General features: G+C 36.6%; 1 protein-coding gene and 1 long non-coding RNA gene across 3 annotated transcripts in view; both read left to right on the top strand.

The window, feature by feature from the left end:
* LOC135771683 (uncharacterized) overlaps nucleotides 1-22,869 on the top strand; it is a 166,795-nt gene that overhangs the window by 104,624 nt on the left and 39,302 nt on the right. The gene's annotated exons all lie outside the window — the stretch shown is intronic.
* On the top strand, nucleotides 9,046-18,021 carry LOC135771775 (uncharacterized). Of its 2 annotated transcripts, none has more exons than XR_010543041.2 (4): nucleotides 9,046-10,629; nucleotides 10,827-10,923; nucleotides 11,223-11,355; nucleotides 17,639-18,021. It is a non-coding gene; the product is annotated as an uncharacterized lncRNA (long non-coding RNA). The 2 variants fall into 2 exon arrangements; XR_010543040.2 differs by having other exon boundaries at nucleotides 9,047-9,644.

The following is a 22,869-nucleotide window of genomic DNA, read 5'->3' on the forward strand; positions in this document are numbered from 1 at the left end:
CATATTTAAGTTACTTAAGAAAGAAAGAAAGAGAAAAAAGAAACGCTAATATAATGTATGTCTCTGAGGAAAGAAAACCGTTAACGACCGTTATTTTTTAAATTATGCGAATTCGCGTACAAGAGAAAGCGGGTGCTCGTGAAGAGCGCGAGGTAAGCAGGAGCACGCGCATAACAGACATGCTCACTTCAGAAATAATGGGTTTAATTATGCTTTTACTTAATTTCCTAAAAAAAAACATAACCTAAACATAACCATTAAAGAACGTTAGGTATAAGTTATTTTTAGGTTATTTTAAAAATAACCACCCTGCAACGTTATGGGAACGTTATTTTATGGTTCCCAAAAAATAACCAAAAAATAACCAAAAAATAACGTTCTGTATAAGTTATTTTTAGGTTATTTAAAAAATAACCACCCTGCAACGTTATGGGAACGTTATTTTATGGTTCCCAAAAAATAACCAAAATATAACCAAAAAATAACGTTCTGTATAAGTTATTTTTAGGTTATTTTAAAAATAACCACCCTGCAACGTTATGGGAACGTTATTTTATGGTTCCAAAATAATAACCAAAAAATAACGTTCTGTTTAAGTTATTTTTAGGTTATTTTAAAAATAACCACCCTGCAACGTTATGGGAACGTTATTTTATGGTTCCCAAAAATAACCAAAAAATAACCAAAAAATACATTCTGTATAAGTTATTTTTAGGTTATTTTAAAAATAACCACCCTGCAACGTTATGGGAACGTTATTTTATGGTTCCAAAAAAATAACCAAAAAATAACGTTCTGTATAAGTTATTTTTAGGTTATTTAAAAATAACCACCCTGCAACGTTATGGGAACGTTATTTTATGGTTGCAAAAAATAAAACCTAAAAAGAACGTTCCCAGAACGTTATTATTTGGTTCCCAAAAAAATAACCAAAATATAACCAAAAACTAACGTTAGGGGAACGTTCTGTGTTTGCTGGGCGAACGCTAGTTGAGGATAGCAAAACCGCTATGTTACTGTTGCAAATAATCTATCGAGCGAAAAGACTAATGGCTCGGTTCCGACATCAGATGCTAATGTAAATATTACAAATACTGTATCGAGCGTGCATAGTGTTTATCAAAATACACATGGCTCGGTTCCAACATCAGAGTCAAGTCGGCGGTCTAACTGGGTGACTGTCAGGCGGCATAGTCATAAACGGCGTCCTTCTAAGACCCATAACGTTACGGTAGTTTCTAACAGATTCGATCCCCTAAGGAGTACACCAGCTGAAACACCTTTTAAAAGTGCCCTGGTCATTGGAGATTCTATACTCAGGAACACTAACATTGTTTTTTTTTTTTATACTTTTTATTGTGACATTGTTCGCATTGCTATCCTACAATCAACACAACAAAATTGACACAATACATATACATTTTTTTTCCTCCCCTTTTCTCCTTCCTTACCACACCGTGAATGACAAAGCAAAAAAAAAATAATAATAAATAAACATAAAAAGACAGAAAAAACATACAATGCCTACATATCATCCAAGTTTCCATGTAGTTACATCATATATCACTCAAAATACGTCCCTGCTTCATCTAATTACACAGGTCCCAATCCATACCTAGGTTTATTACTCAAGATTTGATTAACATATGCAGACCATCTCATCTTAAATAAACTCATTTTACCTTTCATTTTATGTGTTATCATTTCATTTTCATACATGTTTTCTACAGCTTCAATCCATTTATCCAACCTGGGAGTGTCAGCTTTTTTCCATCCTCGAGTTACTTGTTTAATAGCGGTAATTCTCAACACCCAGAAGATATAGTAATGCTCTTTGTTTAACCCTTCTGGCTGTATACCAAGCATAACATGTAGTTGACCAAAATTAAGATTTTTACCACAAATTAAATGTATTAGTTCCAACACCTTAACCCAGTATTGTTGGATTTTTGAACATGTATAAAGGATATGAGTCAAATCAACATTACATTCCCCAAACTCTCTCCAGCAATATTGTTTTTGGTTTGTATATTTACTAATTTTCAAAGGTGTTATAAAAAATCTAACCAATATCTTCCATGCATATTCCTGCCAATAGGGAGACTTAACATAACCAAAAACATTTTTACATGCCTGACTCCACTCCTCTTCAGTCACATTTATTCCGATGTCTTTCTCCCAAGAATTTATCATTTTATTAGGCTGGTCATCTTTGTTATTATTTAAGATATTATAAATTTGACCGATTACATTTTTAAAACTCAACTTTTCATAGACTTTCAGAATATATTCCACAATAGGTTTAGGGTCTTGGAAGGACTGTATATTTGTTATTATATAACTCCTTGCTTGGAGGTAACCAAAAAAATTATTACTTGAAAGATTATAGTCCTTCGACAAATTTTCAAATGTATCTACCATATGGTCTTGAATCATTTTATGAAATCTTGTAAGACCTTTGGTTTCCCATATCCTGAAAATCACATTTGTACGATTTGGAGTGAAATCTGGGTCCTGATCAATTTCCCTCAGACAAACCGTATCCCTTGGTTTTATTTTCATAGTTTTACATAATCCTTTCCAGCTCTTCCATGTATGGTAAATAGAGTGATTTATATACTTAACTCTTTCTGCCGTTTGTCCTGAGAAGATTAGGGAGGTGGGTGAGTTTATCATTTTGATCTCAATAGATTTCCATTTAGGATTCATTTTATTATTCATCAAAACTAAAATACTTTTAACTTGGGCTGCATAATAATAATGACTCAAATTTGGTAGACCCAACCCACCTTGTTCGTTATTTTGTTGTAGATATTTAAGTTTTACCCTCTGTTTTTTTTCATCCCAAATAAACTTTCCTAGCATTCTTTCCCATTCCTTAAAGCGTGAGCTTGTTAAATACAAAGGGAGGTTCTGGAAGAAAAATAGAAAACGTGGCAATACATTCATTTTTATTATTCTTATTTTTTCAAAAATTGTAAGGGGCAGGATCTTCCAGCATCTAAAATCCTGCCTTAGGGAATTTTCCAAAGTTTTATAGTTACAGAAATACAATTCGTCAATTTCTCTGGGAATTTTAATGCCTAAATATTTTATTTTGTTCTGATTCCATTTCAACTTAAACCTTTTCTTAAAGGTGCTCTAAGCGAATTCACGCGTTTTAGACCATAAAACATTTTTTGTTACATACCGGAAACATCTCCTCACTATCTGCTTGCTGCCTGTCCGCTGATCAAACTGTAAAAAACCGCGATCTCTGTAGACAGCCCAGGCTTCACAAACGGCAATATCAACAAATGGCCAAACCTAGCATCACAAAACAAAACAAAGTATTCCAGCCAATAAACGACAAAAAGGATTTGGGGGTGGGGGTTGGGCGCGTTCATGAAAGCACGGAAGGGAGGGGGAGGGGGAGGAGTTAGCTACGCTCTGTCTGTTTGAAAACAGTTCAAACATCAACAGGAAGTGACGTCGCACATTATTCGCTTAGAGCGCCTTTAAATGCTGTTTAGAGGTTACATCCTATTTCCATAATTTTAGTTTTAGCTGAATTTAATTTATAGCCAGATAAGGACCCGTATTTCCCAATTTCTTCCAAAAGCGCTGGTAATGATTTATATATATCAGTTAGGAATATTATAACGTCATCCGCATATAACGCGAGTTTGTGTTCTTCATCTTGTATCCTAACACCCTTTATACTCATACTTATTCGTATGTATTCCGCCAGTGGCTCAATGCACATGGCGAAAATCTGTGGGGAAAGCGGATCCCCCTGTTTTACCCCTCTTTTTATCTGAAAGGGTTTCGATAGCGAACCCATAGCTTTCACTCTAGCTGATGCTTCATTGTACATACCCTTCATTAAATTAATAAATTTCATGTGAAAACCAAATTTATTCAAAACTGCAAAAAGAAAAGGCCAAGACACTTGATCGAATGCTTTTTCTGCATCCAGTGTAAGCACTATCATTTGTTGTTTTGTTTTTCTAGCATAGTCAATCACATCAAGGGTTCGGCGTACATTGTCACCAAGAAATCTATTTTTAACAAAACCTGTTTGGTCCAAATTTATAATACAAGGTAATATATCCAAAATTCTATTTGCCATAATGGATGTAAAAATTTTCTGATCAACGTTCAAAAGTGAAATTGGCCTATATGAAGAACATTGTTTTGGGTCTTTCCCTTCTTTAGCTATTACTGTTATAATTGCATTTTTCCAAGTATCTGGCCATTTTCCTGTTTGTAATACCTCATTAAACACTCTATATAAAACTGGTGCAATAAGGTATTTATAATCTTTATAAAACTCATAAGTATAACCATCTTCTCCAGGGCATTTCCCCAATTTCCCCTTTTCAATAGTTTTTATTATTTCCAATAAGGTTATATTTTCTACCAAGCTTTCATTCTGAGTTTCCGTAACAGATGGTAATCTTAACTCATCCAGATAACTTTCAATTGACTGCGTGACCGAATCCTTTACTTCTGAATTATACAAATTTTCATAGTAGTTCCTAAAACAAGCTCAAATTTCTTGTACCCCTCTCCTTGGCGTTATATCATCCATAATTGTATTAATTGCTACTTTTTCTTTATTCTTTTTTATTTTGGAGGCCAAAATTCGTTGAGCTTTGGGACTATTATCATAGAATAATTGTTTAGCAAAAGTAAAATCCTTTACCATATTCTCTGAATCCATATTTTCTAATTCTTTTTTGCATCATTCAATTCTTTTTCTAATATTGTATCCCTCAATTGTATTTCTTGCAACTTTTGTATTTTATTTTCTATTAACCTTTGTTTATTCTCTCTCAGTTTTTTTCCTCCAAGATGAATATGCTATTATCTCTCCCCTTAGGACTACTTTGGCTGTTTCCCATAATAGTACAGGATTTGTTTCGCTATTATCATTTGTATCCAGATAGGTTTTAATAGCCTCTGTCATTTTTTCTTTAAACTTTTGTTCCATAAGTAATGAATTATTAAATCTCCAAACACTTATTTTTAATGCCCTTTGAAAGTTTAACTCAATAACGACTGCAGAATGGTCTGCCAATAAAAAAGGGACAATCTCACATGTAATCACTCTATGGAGATCATGCTTTAACAAAACAAAAATCCAGTCTTGAGGATACTTTGTGTGCCTCAGAATAAAAAGTAAAAGTTCTATCCTTTGGGTGAAGATAACGCCAGACATCAAACAATCCCAGTTCTAATTTTGCTTCCCTTAATAATTTTGCTGTTGGTTCTGATTTATGTTTTACTCTACTTATAGTATCTAGCTTTTGATTCATCACCAAATTAAAATCCCCTCCCATTATAATTAATCCCTTAGCCTCTGTCATTAACAAATTAAGGATTCTTTTCATGATGGTGACGCCCTCTCCTGGTGGATTATATACATTAAACAATGTTATAAACTGGCCATCTATTTCTCCACGTAAGAGGACGAATCTCCCCTGTTTTTCCCTAATACATTTATCCTTAATGAATCCTAAACTATTATTAAGGAGCACAGCTACTCCTCTTTTAGCTGATGTATATGAAGATGAATACATTTGTGTTCCAGCTAATTTCCCCAATTTCTCATGTTCCCCTTGACTCAGATGGGTTTCCTGTAAAAATGTAATGTCCCCTAATTTTTTAAGTCTCTGCATTACCTTCCTTCTTTTTATAGGGTTATTAATACCATTAACGTTAACTGTGACTATCTTAAGTGGTCCCATATTTTTCTTTCAAAAACAAAGAAAAAAAACTTTTCTGTCTGCAAAGTGTTTAAAGTAAACATAAATAATAAACAATAAACATTGAAAAAGTGCCCATAAACATCCCCATGAACCTCCAAAGTCTGTAACCTCGACAGGGTCACACAAAAGACCACATTGATGTTAGTTTGTGGAAGAAAAAAAACATCTGTTCTCAGCCACTGAATCATGGCAGAGCAGTGAGATCTATGCAGTCTCACTAATAGTGATGGGTTGCAAAACATGGTTATGTCCTTCTTATATCAGCCCTCATTAGTTCCCTCCCCTTCATGGGGAGGCTCAATTTTTATAGTTTTCCAAAAGTGAAGACAGATGTAGAGTCTTATCCACAAATAAACTCTTTAGTTTTGAAGTTTATTTCTCCATACCTTATGTCTCTTTCTTACTCTGTCTCCACCTCTGCTCCTCGTGTTCTCCTACGGTTCCTGGTCGATGAATGTTCTTCGCTCTGTTTCACAGCATAACTGCAGCTCAATCTGTCATCCACTTGCAGTTTGCCCTTACTCCGTAAATCCGACTCTGCTTCTTCGGGTGTGCCATATGTCCAGGGCAGGACTTAACAGGGTGGAGGCCCCTGGGCTTGAATAAATTTTGGGCCCTACACTATCAGAACAAAAGCTGTCACTGGGACGGTACCCTTTAAATGGTTCGTAATATTGACCATTTAGGTACAGATATAGGCACATTTGTACCCATTATATGCACTCTTTAGGTTACAAAGGTGTACTACTTGAAAGGGTACCACCCCAGTGACAGCTTGTGTAAATTATCTTCTGAGAGTGCACACATACAGTAAACAACCTAAAATAAAAAATATATCATAGAACTATATTTTAGGGAAGTTTCCCGACATGGTTTAGATTAATCCAGCACTAGGCCTATTGCTAGGTTATATTAGGGCATTCAAGTAGTTTTTACAAACAAACCTTACAAAAAACAAGATTGGTGTGCGTCAAACATGCATTTTAGTCTGGGACTAGGATAAGTCTAGGAAACTGCCCCTATGTCTCTATAGCAGAACATAAACCCAGTCTAAAATTAAATCATGTATTTTTAGGGATGTTACAAATCCAGATTAATCATGCACATTAAAAAATACCCCATAACAACATTTAAAATCATTGTGTAAGAAAAGAATGATATGTCTTGATAAACATTCACCTTATTACAAACCATATAATGTTATAAACATAATCAACAAGTGTATTTTGTGCATATAGCCTAAGTGGTGCAGTGTTTAAGAATGAAAAACAAAAGATTTTAGGATGTAATTTAATAATTATAACAAGACCATCATGTAATATTAGACACCAAAAACCAAAGTGGAGAAGATGATCATTAATTAATTTTTGCGTCTGATATGAACGTAATACATTAAAACCTTGAACGTAGATATAAAAATGAACACTTTTCAGAAGTTTAAACTGTGATTCTGTTAGCAAACATGCTGAAAGAGAAACTACAGGAAAGTTAGGCTAGCTAGTGGATTATATCAAAAACCATCAGGACATCAACATGGCCATAATTTAGTGAATCCTCACCTCCAGATGAAGTAATAAACTGGACTGATGATTTAAATGTTGATATAATCATGTGCGTTGTTAACTCTCCGGATTTTGTTATGTTTCGTAGATCTGCTTCACTCGTTTATTTCTCCACAGGCACTGTTTGGTGTCGTGTGAGCTGCAGACTGCGAGCAGATTGGATTTCATTGGCGCTACGCAGACCGCTTGGTGATGTCAAAGTACCGCGAGAGCGATTAGAAAGCAGACTTCTCTGTGTGATTTCTCGAATTGCTCTCGCGGTACTCTGATTTCATTCTTTTGGCTGTTGTTAAACAACATGAATACACCCGTCTGCTTTACAGTCACTTTTGCGATTTGATTTCATATGATGATCGGATCGCGCAGTGCCGCATGAAGTCACATGCACCAAATACCAAATAGCCGACTGTATATGAGGTTAAACCCGCCAAAGTAGCAAGTGAAGCGTGCGAATGGTGAGTGATTCAGATGTCAATTTATGAATGAAAGTGTAAAAGGTTTGCCACACACTGTTAAGTATTTTCACGCTTTTTTAATGGAAATCCTTGACCATTAGTAGGTAAATTGCGTATAACGGCGTATCACGTTAGATTACTAACAAACAAGAAAAAACAGAGTTACAAGACCATAGCCTACTCTAGTAATCTTTTTCATACTGAGCGCTTCATTTTCGCGTTGCTCTTTCTCATTATCTGTAAAGCTCATTCATGACTCCCATTTCGCGTATTCGCTATTATACTAGCATTTATGGTTTTCAAAAGCGGTAAACTCAGCGCATCATATTCAGCACCAAGATGACTGACATATATATATTAACGAATTAAATGCAGCACCAAACAATTCCGCACCAACCAATAGGCTGTAAAATAAAAAATGAAAACGACTGAACAAATCAAACGAACGCAAGCAAGCAAGCACGGAGGCCCCTATTGGCCGAGGCCCCTGGGCTAAAGCCCAATCAAGCCCAATGGTAAGTCCGGCCATGCATATGTCACTGCGGTTCCGTCAGTAAAGACTCTCAGTTTTGACGGGTATATTATGTGAGACTTGACATTTTTCTCTTTCAAAACTTTCCTTAGCTGAAAGTATCTGCTGCGTTCTTTCTGTATCTTACTTGGAAAGTCTTGAGAGAAATAGATGCGGCTCTCTCCAACCCGTACCTCTTTTTTTGACCAAGCCGCAAGTAAAACCCGTTGCCTTGTATTCCACTGCATAAAGCAAACTACCATGGACCTGGGCATTACGTTCCGAGCAGGTGTATGTGCCAATAACCGACCACTTCGATAAGCCGCCACAATCTGGATAATGTCTGGTGGGATATCCAACTTTTCTATGAGTAGCGTTGTAACAAAACCAATTATATCATTTGTCTCTACTCCTTCTTGAATTCCATAGACGCGGATATTATTTTGTCTTGATTTGTTTTCTAAATGTTCTATTTTTTCAGACATTTCTTTTTGTTCTTTCACCAGATTTTCCAACCGCACTGTAGTAACTTCTTCACGTTCCTCCAGTTTATTTATTCTTTGTTCGGCTTCTTTAACATTGTCCTGAACCTCGTGCAGGTCGGAGCGTATGCCTTTCAATTCTTCTCTCATTTGAAAAAATTATTTTGTCATTTTGCCAACATCATCGCGAAGCCCTCCGATTTGTTTGGAGATGTCCTCTTTGAAGTCGGTGAGCATTCCCTGCAAACACGTGTATGTGGGGCCCATATGGGTTACACATGGGCTAGCTGGGTACAGAGTGGGCATGGGCTCCAAATGGGCATATTATCTGGGGCCCATCTGGGCTGAACCAAGTGGGTCCCACATGGGCAAACCCAGGTGGGCTCCCCATGTGGGACCCACTTGGTTTAGTAATGGGAAAGGGGTACATGGGCTGGAAATGGGCTACTGATTCAGTTTAACAAGAAGACAAGTGCAAACTGTAAATCCCAAAGTTTAATTACATGAGTAGATAGTACAAATATGGTCTTAATTTATTTTAATATATACATATACTTAATATAAATATAATATAATTAAACTTAATGCACAAATATATGTTTTGTTATTTCGCCACTTTAACACAATACTTTGATCTAATCAAAAAGTCAATTTTACCCAATTTTGTGCAATTTAAAACCATTAAGAGCATGCAGATACAGAGAAATAAAGGCTAAAAAATACATTTGAGAGTTTACAAAACTGCAGGATGGATCTCGCGAGATTTTATACAGCAATACCCATCCCCCACCCCTCTTTGAATCTCGCGGGCGCCATGATGACACTCACTGCCATTCTGCTGCAATTTTCCGGAGGAGACTTTCACTGTCAGTGTATTCAAGGTAAGAACCGAATAATTGCATACAATATATAAAAAAATTCGATTTTAATCAAAATACATTGTTTTTAAAGCATAATATTTAACAAAACATGTACTTGTCAAGTTAGAATTTCAGTTAGATATCCAGTTCCCTAGTTCGCGCCATTTTCTGCCATTACAAAACGATCTTCTTTTTAAATAAGTTAATTGTTAATACACAAACTCTGTCCAACTTGACTGAATTTCAGAATCTAGCTTTATATTTTACCACAGTTTTACAATATAAATCCCACAATTGCAGTAATTTCTTTATTTGTTTAACGTTAGGTGTGCACCACAGTTGGTTACGTGGTACATTTACTTCGTTAACATACAAAGTTACTTGAGTTAAGATTTTGGTAATAGCCTAGTACATTTACAAAAAAAAAAAAAGTAAGTTTACTCTTACTTTAAGTATATTTTTTTAATGGAAAAGTTGTACTTTTACTTGCGTTCCTTCATTACTGGATGTTAATTCATTACTAAATGTATATTTTTAATTGCTGTCGTGTTTCTAGGGTATCCGCGAATTAATGACTCGTTTGAGTCGTTTCCTTACAACGTATTACAAATGAATGAGTCTTTTGAGTCGATTCTTTACAAAACAAACTGTCAAAACTTTTGAATTGGTTCGCGAATCAGTTTAAATGAATTGTTCAGATCGCTTCAAAAACTGAATCATCTGGTGCGGTTTCATCAAGAAACACGCAGAACACAGTGTAGGATGACGTGAATACTTGAAGCAAAACTTCACACGTATATCCGCCATTATGCGCGACCTGTTTGCAGTCAGACATAGTTACACGTGCGCAACCTCCGAAATACTGTACACGTGACTGTACAACAGAATGACGAAAATCTATCGATGCTTGTCTCGCTGTATACTGTACTGTATGTTGTAATTGCGTCTTAGGCTACAACAACATGAGATACTCAACATAAGAAAACATGAGTTTGGTCTAAAATCGGTTTGTATTTCATGTCACTATCTTAAGAGATTCTCTAAGTTAACTTTAATATGCATAGGGAATGCAAAACACTGTAGGTTTACAGATATTTCAGATAAGCTGTATACATTAACACTGAGACTACTAATTACATGCTTGTCTTTTGTCTATTCTGTGTTTGTCTAAGTATTGTTTAATCTGTACTGTTTGTGTTGCAGTTTCACACTGTGCCCTTCATATGGGACCATACAGACAAAGTGTTTCTGTTTGCTGTGGAAACGAGAAATTGGAAAGATGAATATCAGAATGTCAGAAGTAAGTATTTAAGGTTGTTGTTCTTTTTTTAGTAAAGCATGCATGTATGTGTTAAAACATAATCAAAGGTTATTGTTAAAGGTTCATAAAATTTAACATTCTGTACTTCTGACAAATATCTTACTCTATCTATCTGTCTGTCTGTCTAGTGTCTATCTATCTATCTAACCATTTGTGTATGACAGAATAATATATCTGATATTGTTATAGTATTTTTGAAAAATGTAGATGACTGCTTCTTTCTTGCAAAGCTCAGATGAAATTTAATCTCACTTTAATGCTCTTTATGGATTTTACAGGAAACTTGAAAAAATGCCCTAACAAACAAAATAACAAGAAGAGAGGCAGAAAAGGCTGTGTCAAAGTGGCTAATTGGTGCCGGGAAATAGGAGGGAATCGCACTGCAAGGGCACATGTTGGAGAACAAATGGGGTGAGTCTTAAGATTTACATTTTAAATGGAAATACAAAGTTTGAAAAGACAAATGATAGTGCACATCAATGGGGAAGATCACGCGATAACGGAGTTACACTCCCACTAGATTTTTTAGTGTCACTCAGCAATACATGTACTTAAATAGTAACACAAAATGTTCTGGTGAAATAAAATCTTAATATGATTTTAATGAAAGAAAGTGCTCTGTAACAGAGTTACAATTGCTAAGTGGCATTAAAATAATCTAGTGGGAGTGTAACTCCGTTACCCCGTGATCTTCCCCCAATGCAACTTCAAAAATGTTATACTGTGTGTGCTATTACATACAGTGACCGGGAGGGGACATGTTCTGTTAGCTTAGTTTTGTCTTGCGAATTTTAATTTTCCAGCTAACAGAAAAAAGGTCTAAGAACGTTCCTTGAAAGTTCCCAACATTCCCAAAATGTCCTTTTTTTTTGAGGTTCTAAGAACGTTTCTGGGTTGTCTGAACGTTAGAGGAATGTTACATTCTACCATTTTCAAATGTTATGACAATGTCATGTTTTAATGTTCACACAATGTTTAAAACAATGTTTGCTTGCTTGTTATGTAAATGTTAGAGAAAAGTTGCATTTTATTATTTTAAACTGTTATAAAACATTATTCTGAATGTTCAGTAAAATACTGCTGTAAAAAATATTTTTCCCTTATTAGGTTTAGATGTTGATGTTCTGTTTCATTTTAAGTCACCATTATGGTGATAAGTGTGTGTTGTATTTGGACTCTTGCCTTTTTGCTTGCTAGTTTTTCCCTGGTTGTGTTAACTTTGTGTGTATAAAGCACATTTGTTATAGTAATGTAAAGTTAGTGCAATTTTGTAGTGGTTGGTACATAACGAAGATCACACACAGTATAATTAGTTGATTTACTCATCAAGTTTCTTGTCTGTCAGTAATGTATATGAGATCCAGCAATCTTACAGCAGTTTGTCATTGAGGATATTTAAAACTATGGACAAAAATTAACTGCTTTATATTTGGGACGCTCAAACATCAAGAATTAGAGTATGAATTAGGGCTGTCACTTTTCGTTCGAAAATCGATTGCACAATCGATCGGACCAACCAAAAAAAGTTTCGAAAACGAAAATAGGCAATCGATTTTAACCAAATATGTACACTATTAATTTTAAAAGAATTAAACAGTAAAAAATATAGATGTAACAAAACTCACAAACAAGCAGAAAAAGAAAATAAAGAATTCTGAAAGTGCAGTAGGCGTTGCGAAAGCTAGACAGAAAATACCCAGCAATTTTACGCACCTACAGTTTCACGCTTTCAATCGCTGCATCTAGTGTTTTGCAAAGAAAATGGAGGACAACGTCAATAAACCTGTGCAACACGAGAGAGCGTCGTAATTGTGACCTTACAGGAGATGATGAGTTATGACAAGGAGCCAACCGTACGAGCTGACAGCGACCCGCTTTTGTGATGGAAGATTGGCAGTACGAAATACGCAAGTGGTAACGAAGTACCCGAGTTTCCCTGGGACATCAGTGCGGTCGGAGTGCGTCTTCTCAACAGATGGACATATAGTGAATGAAAAGAGCTCTGCTCTTGACCCCTAAAATGTTGATCGACTTGTTTTCCTGACCAATAATTTGTAATGGTTCTAGTCTTTTTGCGCATTTCATTATGCCTGCCTAGTGCCGCCTAAGTTTCGGTTACGTTTAATAAAAAAATACACAGCATGTTCTCAACTTCAAGTAAGTCTATTTAAAGTTTCATTTTTGAACAGTTGTTTAAAATGGATCGAATCATTATTTAAAATAATTTTTGAATTGCCTAAATCATAAAAGCAGCCGGTTGAAGCCTGCAGTAATGTTTTTCATTTATGGCAGCAGTCCACTCTGCATATTTTTTTAGAGAATTTTGCACTACTGTTGCTGTTTTTTATTCTGCACGAAACTTAATTACAATGTATAAGATTGCTGACTTGTGCGTTTCAGGCGCTCTCTTTACATTTGTCTGTTATTTGGCGTTGAAAATGGAAACGTCTTTTTTAGACATGGAAAATCGATTTTACAATCGATTCAATGAACACTTATATACAGGGCCGCCTTAACCTAATGTGAGGCCCTGGGGCTGAGAGGTTTTAGAGGCCCCCCATCCCCTCAATTTATAGTCTCATTTAATAAAAAAAGTGTAATATCTAGGTAATCTACATCACAAAATGCATTAGTTTCTTTCAAGACATACAACAGTGAGTTTTCCCTCTTTGACCCAGAAAACACCATAATATCATTATTAACATATCACTGAGCCCACTTGAGCATAAACACAAGATACTTTATTTAACAACCACACACAGCAACTTGTGGTGAAAATAAAACCAAAATGTGTGAGAGAATGTTTATAAGCTCTATGTTTATATAGTTTTTGGAATATACAAAATTGCAGAAAACTCCCACTCACTAACTAAATGCTAACCACAGTTTTAACAATATAAGAAGTAAAGTTAGTTTTAAAGTGAAAATGCATTAATGTTAACAAAAGAGAAGTCTTTATAGACAGAATCTTGTTAAATGCATTAATGATAACAAAAGATAAGTCTTTATAGACAGAATCTTGTTAAATGCATTAATGATAACAAAAGATAAGTCTTTATAGACAGAATCTTGTTTGTTATTTATTTTGTAGGCTATTGAAGAAATAGTATGCATTGTATTTAGTATTTATACGCATGTAAAACGAACACGTATGAATATGCACAAAACAGACAGGGAACATACCTGTAGGCTATATAAGATCTTTAGATAAGGAGATTATAAATATGAATGGTGCGATCAGGGGATGATCATTTGAGATGGTCTTGTCGCTCTTTTCTTTCTTAGACTTGCACCTTTACCGTTGCGTCTCTTTCTCGTCTTTCTAAACCAACAGATGTGTGTACTGTGAGCTAATGCCGCGTCAAACTACATCGCTCCAGGTGCGCACGCGTCACTGATATAAACGCGAGTAAACTTAAACTTTATAACAACTAACAGCATTATGTGCGGGAACTCCTTTCTTAATTTAGCGGCACAGTTTCTTGCGCACGTTTAGAGAGACTTCTGCATGCCAGGGGCCTCATTTATCAACAGTGCGTAGAAAATGTTCTATATTTGTACCTACGAATGAAATTTAGAATGTGTCTAAGTACAAAAAAATCGGGATTTATCAAACGTGCGCACCGGGTTCGTACGCACATCAGTAAGTAATCATTGATGATAAATCCCACTTGTTCTTAAGCATCATGCTCGTGCACGTTGATGGTCATTTGCATTCCGAAACGCCTCCAATGAACCATATATGGTGACAACACCTCCCGTTATAAGTCACGTGGTTGTGCTTTTTCCCTCATCGCAATAATGACAAAGAGAGCGAAAAAGAGGAACTTTACAGACACAGAAATTGAGTTACTGGTGGATGAGGTTAAAAACACATCTGTTTGGTTCACTTAGTACGGGAGGAATGACTAACAAAAGAAAACAAATCTGCATGGGAACATACCAGTGAGTTTAATTATGGTATTAGGTATGAGAACACTTCTAGAAATAAAAAAGTGGTTTGACATTAAATTATCAGCCAAACGACGTGAAATCTGTAGGAGGACAGACAATGACAGAACTTTCCTTGGACAGCCGCATAACCAGCATCATCGGCGCGATCTCTGAAAACGCGCTCCCGGCGGAATGGATGATTTGCCAAGTCTTCCAATAATGCAAGATAAGCCGTCAAGCATTTGACGGAGCTTTCTTATATAGGGTTAGACACTTATTTCATTAATTAACTTCAATACTGATTTGCAGTTACTTTATTAACAGTAATCATTTTTAACACCTGGGGGTGGATAATAAATAGACATAGTGTTCTTTTAACACTGGGGATGGACGGTCCTGTTAAGTATCGCTATTATACCACTAGATGCTCTGCGTACGCATACTCCGAGGTGTGCGTATATTTACACACATTTCTACGTATAAGTACAATTTGATAAATTCCACACTTTACGCACACTTCTGTTCGTACGCACGCTTGATAAATGAGGCCCCAGAAACTCAGCTCCACGAGCACAGAGAGAGCGAGCGCGCGCGCGAAAGAGAGAGAGAGACCTGCACCTCACTAGTGCTTATTATGAAATTTCCGAAATTACTCTTTCATTTGTTGATGGATTATTTCCGGTTTCTCTGTCACACTCAGTCTAACATGCAGGAATGCCAAGTTGACAACGCGCACTTAATTGCATTAGGCTACGCGGAAAATCCGTTACGTCTGATATTTTATTTCACGGTAAGTTACTACGGACCAATCAGCAGCCATGGAACGTGCATTTAGAGTGATTGACAGAAAACCTAACAAGTTACAAAACAATATGACATTTTCAGCTCATCATGAACGTGAATATGGGAGGCCCCTGAACTTGGGAGGCCCCTGGGCTTCAGCCCAGGTAAGCCCGTGCATTAAGGCGGCCTTGCTTATATATTAAAAATCGAAAATGATTTTTTCACAAAAGTGACAGCCCTAGTATGAATCTCAACCATGGTGACAATTAAATGAAAAGCTTCATGCTGCAATGCATGCTTGGTATTAACAAATTATAAATCTCATCCAGGACTCCCAGAATGCACTGCAGCATGGATAAATAATTATTGTTTTTTACAATTTTCTTTATCACCATGGTTGAGAATCATACTCCGATTCCTAATGTTTGTGCAGTCCAAATATACAGCTGTTAATTTTTAAGTTTCTAAAACTCCTTAATGACGAACTGTTGTGATAGTGCTGGATCTCATAGACATTATTAAAAGAAAAACTTTTGATCAGTAAAACAATTATTTACATGATGATCTTTACCATTACATTCTAACCATCACAGAATTGCACTAACTTTATATTACTGTAACAAATGTGTTTCATAAACACAAAGTAAAACACAACCAGGGAAAAGCTAGAAAAAATGTCAAGAGTCACAATAATGGTGACTTAAATAATTGTGACTTAAAATAAAAACATCAACATCTAAACCAAATAAGTGAATAGTGTTTTCTACAGCAACATTTTTACCGAACATTTAGAAATAATGTTTCTTTAAAATAATAAAATGCAATGTTTCTCTATCATTTACATAACAAGACAACAAGTCAAAATAAAAAAGTTGTTTTAAACATTAAAATCATGACATTTTGTAACATTCCTCTAACGTTCAGACAACCCAGAAACATTCTTAGAGCGTCAAGAAAACTGGACACTTTTTATGTTGGCAAAACATTTTTGGGAAACGATGGGAACTTTCAGGGAAAATTCTTAGAACTTTTTTTGTTAGCTGGGTTGTGGGAACATATGATCCTAATATGATCGTAGCCAAAAGATATTGAATCATGGGTTTTCTAAATATTCTAAATATTCTGACCTGTCTGAGATTAAAACGGGTAAGTTCACCCAAAAATGAAAAAATTTAATTAATTATTCACCCTTATGTCGTTCTACACCTGTAAGACCTTCATTCATCCTCAGAACAAAAATCCAGATATTTTTTATTAAATCCGATGGTTCATTGAGGCCTGCATTGACAACAATGACATTTCCTCTCTCAAGATTGATTAATGTACTAAAAACATATTAAAATCAGTTTATGTGAGTTCAGTGGTTCAATGTTAATAATTTAAAGTGACAAGAATATTTTCGGTGTACCTAAAAAACAAAGTAACAACTTATAGTAATGGCTGATTTCAAAACACTGTTTAAGGAAGTATTGGAGCTTTTATGAATCAGTGTGTTGAATCAGGTGTTCGAAGCACCAAAGTCACGTGATTTCAGCAGTGTGGCGGCTTGACACACGATCTGAATCATGATTCGACACGCTGATTCATAACCGCTCCACTGCTTTCTGAAACACTGTTTCGAAATTAGCAATCACTATATAAGTGGGGTTCTTTTTCTTTAGTTTTTTGCACACAAAAAATATTCTCATCACTTTATAATATTAATATTAAACCACTACACTCACATTAACCGTTTTAAATATCTTTTTAGTACATTAATGGATCTTGACAGAGGAAATGTCATTGCTGGCTATGCAGGCCTCACTGAACCATCAGATTTCATCAAAAATATCTTAATTTGTGTTCTGAAGATTAACAAAGGTCTTACGAGTGTGGAACAACATGAGGGAAAGTAATAAATTACATTACTTTCATTTTTGGATGAACTTAACCTTTAAAATAATGTCATGAAGGGTAATTTTATATTTTTTTTTCAAAGGGCCGTTGGGACAGCGACAACATAGGAGTGAGGAGCTGCAGTAATGTTGTCTTGTTTGTGAAAACCTTTATTTTAGATTTTTCTGATATGCATATATAAAAACAAGTTTTTCCAAATAAAGTTTTACAAGAGTGAATTAAAGCGTTACTCCATCAAAAAAATGAAAAATCTGTAATTAATTACTTTTCCTCATGTCTTTCCACACAAGGCAAAACCTTGGAATGACATGAGGGTAACTAATTAATGAGAGAAATTTAAATTTTGGATAAACATAACCCTGTAAATGTAACTTTTTTTCCTTTCTTTAGTTGTGTTTTATAAAGTTTTAAATGTACAAGTCCTAATAGTCATGTTCAAATTATTAATAAACTGCATAATGAAGTAAATCATGAACTTCTGTTTATTGAATAACTTTAACATTTTATTGAAGTTTAATGCTTGGAAGTTTTGTATTTAGGGGTTTACTGTAAAATAAGGTAACCCAAACCAACAAATATTGTAGCCCATAAATATACCAGTTGTAACCCATAAGTGCCCTAAATAAGTCCTATCTGGGCCCCATCATTAACCCATGTGGGTAGTCTCATGTGGGTCCCATATGGGATCTACCTGGTCTACCCATATGGGCCCAATAAGGGGCCCATCAAGAGCCCATCTTCAACCCATGTGGGCAAACCCATGTGGGGCCACCATGGAACCCCCGGACAAAACTAACTGGGCCCCATCTGGGCAGCCCACATGGGGCCCACTCACCAGCCCATATCCATCCCTTATGGGCCCCACATGGGTGTGTTGACAGGGTTGATTTAAGGCTTTCCTCCAGGTCGCTCTCTGCCATTGTGCGATTGTTTGTTACCCGTCCCTTCTTTGTCTTTGTTTTGCGGGCAAACTTTTTTGTTGTTATACCAGAGCGCAGGTTCATTAGATCAATCTCTTACAGAATATTCCGTGGTTTCCACGAGGTAATATTAAATTTAGGGCTTTTTAGAAGCGTTAATTTCACACGCTCAGAGCAGCATGGAACACTAACATTGAGGCACCAAACACCATAGTCGACTGTATACCGGGAGCCAGAGCGTCTGACATTAGATCCAAACTTAAAGTGCTGGCTAATGCTAAGCGGAAGTTTTCTAAGATTGTTATTCACGCCGGCACGAATGACACCAGGCTCCGCCTGTCGGAAATCACCAAAGATACTATTAAGGAGATGTGTGAAATTGCAAAAACAATGTCAGACATTGGCCTCGTACACACTGCAAACTTTCGGGAGTGACAACCGCATTAAAATGCGGGAGTGAATCCCCTAAATGTTCGTTTCATGTCTGTACGGAACAAGACTCACTCCCGAAAATGCGATGATTGACACAGAGATAACCATAGCAACGTTCTGCCGTCTCGCGTGCTTATCACAGATTTGACCAAAATAATAACAGCATTGTGTTTTGCAATAAACCTCCATCTTGGCGTTGTGTATTTTATGCTTTTGTGAGGCTGCTTCACAGCACGGAGCGCGCGGTCTTGCAGTGTTGCCAGGTCCTCGTCTTTTTTGTACGTAAATACCGTTTTGGTGCTTAACCGTTTATAGCTTTTGGCTCATGAAGCGATCAAGTTTTTGGTGTTAATAAAGCGTGAAGGGGCCGGTCCCAATATTTTGATCTTTGAGGTAAAGCATTTAGATTTATTTCGGTTTATTATTGGATTCTTCTTGTTTGCTGTTTTTTTTTTAGTGCAAGATCTGGCAACACTAGTCAGCAAACGCTTGTGCCTCTGTCATTTTCTGAACCGCGCATACAGAAGACTTTTCCCCCTTCTAAGCATTTATTTTTTCAGAAGAGAGACCTGTCCTGTTTATGATGAACGTTTAAACACTTGATTAACTACTAGTTGTTCAGTTCGGTTATGTACACACTGTGCAGAGTTTCTGTAAATGCGGTTGTCACTACCTGCATTTTGCGGGAGCTAATTCGGTTGTGGAATTCGGTTGTCAGTACCGTAAATTACTGAACTGTGTGTGTACAGAACAGGATTAAGCATTAAAAGGTGAAGTGACAACCGAATTAATATGCAGTGTGTACGGGACCATTGTAATATGCTCTGGTCCCCACCCCGCCTACCGGGGAGATGAAACACATAGGGGCTGTTTACACTTGGTATTAAGATGTGTTTTCATTGATCGGATCACAAGTGGACGAGAGAGACACATTACGTTTACACCTGGTATTTAAATCCGTCTCTTTTGTCCACTTTCGACCGCTTCTGTGCTGAATACTGTGAGAGGGTGGTCTGTGAGACGGTGGGCGAGTCTCTCTGCTGTCATTCAAACCCGAGCGCGAGTAATTATGATTTTAAATGGACGCAAACTAATATTATGTCGGAGTGCACTGCTTGTTTAGCAAGTAAACATGCTGCACAGTGTTTTGTACATGAGTATGTAAAAGCTTTCTTTGAATTTTCAGCGCAATTGATGAGATAGGATCGCGCAACATTCACACGCTTTCAAAACGAAACTACGGAGATCAGCCGCTTAGTTTTATCAATGAAAGGCTAAAAATAGCGCTGTTCACCGAATGTTCACGCCAGCAGTCAAAAAAAGACGTAAAACATGTGTTTAATACCTCAGATTAGATAAATGGGCGGAGAGAAGGCGGTCGCGTGTGGCTGTTCGAACGCATTCAACCACATATGCGTTCCGCAACTCCAAAGCGATCCGATCGAAAGTGGTTTCGACCACCTCTGGATGTGGTGGAAAGTGGTCGAAAGTGGACGAGCTCAAAACGTTTTGAACACCGTTTACACCTGGCATTAATGTCGTCCACTTGTGATCCGATCGACGAAAACACATGTTAATGCCAAGTGTAAACAGCCTCATAGTAGATTAGTGTCTCTCAATGGATGGATGTCAAAGTGGTGCCCTCAGCATAACGTAGGGTTTATAGACAATTGGAAGCATTTCTGGGGAAGACCATTCCTCCTAACCCGAGCTGGCCTTCATCCGTCATCGGAAGGAAGTGCTATACTCACTAGAAATCTGATCAATAGTCTTAATTCTGATATAGTCTGACTATCCAGGGCCCAGGTCAGGAAACAGACGGATCGGCTTAACCGTCCATCTGTTAGCTGCCGTGATATGTCAAGACCACTTATAACCCAGCACTTCGAGTCAATCTTACCGAAATATCAGCACATTTCAACTGTATCTGTTCCCCGAACAAATAAATACAGGGCACCGCTTGTTACATCAGGTACAAATCTGATTAATATAAAATTAGAAAACAATACATTAACAGATAAATCTCGATTGTTAAAATTCGGCCTTTCTAACATTAGATCGCTTACCAATAAAGAACCTATTGTCAATGAAATAATTACAGACCAAAACTTAGATGCACTCTGTTTAAAGGACAAGTTCGGTATTTTAGACTTAAAGCCCTGTTTTCAGATTGTTTATGGTGAAATAGAATGGTTTTGACTGAAATTTCGACATTTGCGGCTGTCCTGAGAATTTTCGCGTGTTTGTGTTTCAGCTCACACCTCTACAATGGGTTTAATGGTGCACTGGAACAATCCTTCCTAAAATGCATTAAACTTTCGTTTACAAAGACGTGAAACTCACCGAGTGGTCAGGGGTGTTCACTGATATGCTCACACAAAAATCGCTGCAAAAGATGCTTTCCAACAGCTGTTTTAGCATTCGTTGTTAACTTGTGGACCTATTTTCCAAACGCCTCACACCCGTACATTCTTCCGCTTAGAGCTTGAATAATAAACACTCCAGCCCAGGTGGTGGCGCTAATACGCCTTTGCCAATTGCAAGAATAGAAACAAAGTTCCCGGCGCGGAGTAATACCGTACCTCACAGCACATCTAATACATGTCAATGGAGTTGGTAAAAACTACGATAAAACCTGTTGGAATGCGTCTTTTGGAGCGATTTTTGTGTGAGCATACCAGTGAACACCCCTGACCACTCGGTGAGTTTCACGTCTTTGTAAACGAAAGTTTAATGCATTTTAGGAAGGATTGTTCCAGTGCACCATTAAACCCATTGTAGAGGTCTGAGCTGAAACACAAACACGCGAAAATTCTCAGGGCAGCCGAAAATGTCGAAATTTCAGTCAAAACCATTCTATTTTACCATAAACAATCTGAAAACAGGGCTTTAAGTCTAAAATACCGAACTTGTCCTTTAACAGAAACCTGGCTTAAAGCAGATGACTACATTAGTTTAAATGAGTCCACCCCACAAGACTATTATTATTATAAACACGAACCTCGATTAAAGGGGAGAGGGGGTGGTGTAGCTACAATATACAACACAATTTTTAAAGTAAACCAAAAATCTGAGCTAAAATTTAAATCATTTAAAGTAATGTTGTTAAATATGGAAATAACTGATCGTAACCACAAACAGCTTTCTTTTGCCTTAGCGACAATCTATAGACCACCGGGCCACCATGCAGATTTCCTTAAAGAAATAGCAGATTTCCTATCTGAGCTTGTAGTCACTGTAGATAAAGCTCTTATTGTAAAGAATTCGAATGTCCACTTGAATCTTAAACTCTACAAATACTTTTATTTCTGATCCAAGGTGCAGCTGACATACATGCAAGCAGTAAAACATGAGAGACTTCCGTGTGCGTTCTACGTCAACCCTCGTAACGTGCATACGTCAGTAGAGACGTAGCAGAATGCCCTTAAAGGTATATGAGCACATTATGTGACATCTCCCCTTTTAAGTTTCCCTTTTCTGAGGACAAACAGTAATGCAAATCAAATCCTAACTGTTCCTATAACCAAACATTCAAAAGGAATAGCGTTTGATTTAACAGTATGTCACTTGTTTCTGTTGACTTGACTCATCAGACATAACACTACACATCATATTAACAACATTAGAACATCAGCTCTCTTCACAGGATCCTTGAACATTTTCCTTAATGTCCCTCTAATCCACCCCACAGTCCCTGGCTAAACATATAAACACAATAGCCACATTTTCACAGTGAACCTGTGATATATATATATATATATATATATATATATATATATATATATATATATATATATATATATATATATATATATATATATATATATATATATATATATATATATATATATAATTAGGGGTGACCCCGAATAGTCGAAGATTCGATGCATCGATAGGATAAGCCTGATTCGACTACCAATCTCACAGTCGAATCGTCGCAGATGTGTTACGAAATGAGGAT

Source organism: Paramisgurnus dabryanus, chromosome 8 (genome assembly GCF_030506205.2).
Source record: "Paramisgurnus dabryanus chromosome 8, PD_genome_1.1, whole genome shotgun sequence".
NCBI lineage: Eukaryota > Metazoa > Chordata > Actinopteri > Cypriniformes > Cobitidae > Paramisgurnus > Paramisgurnus dabryanus.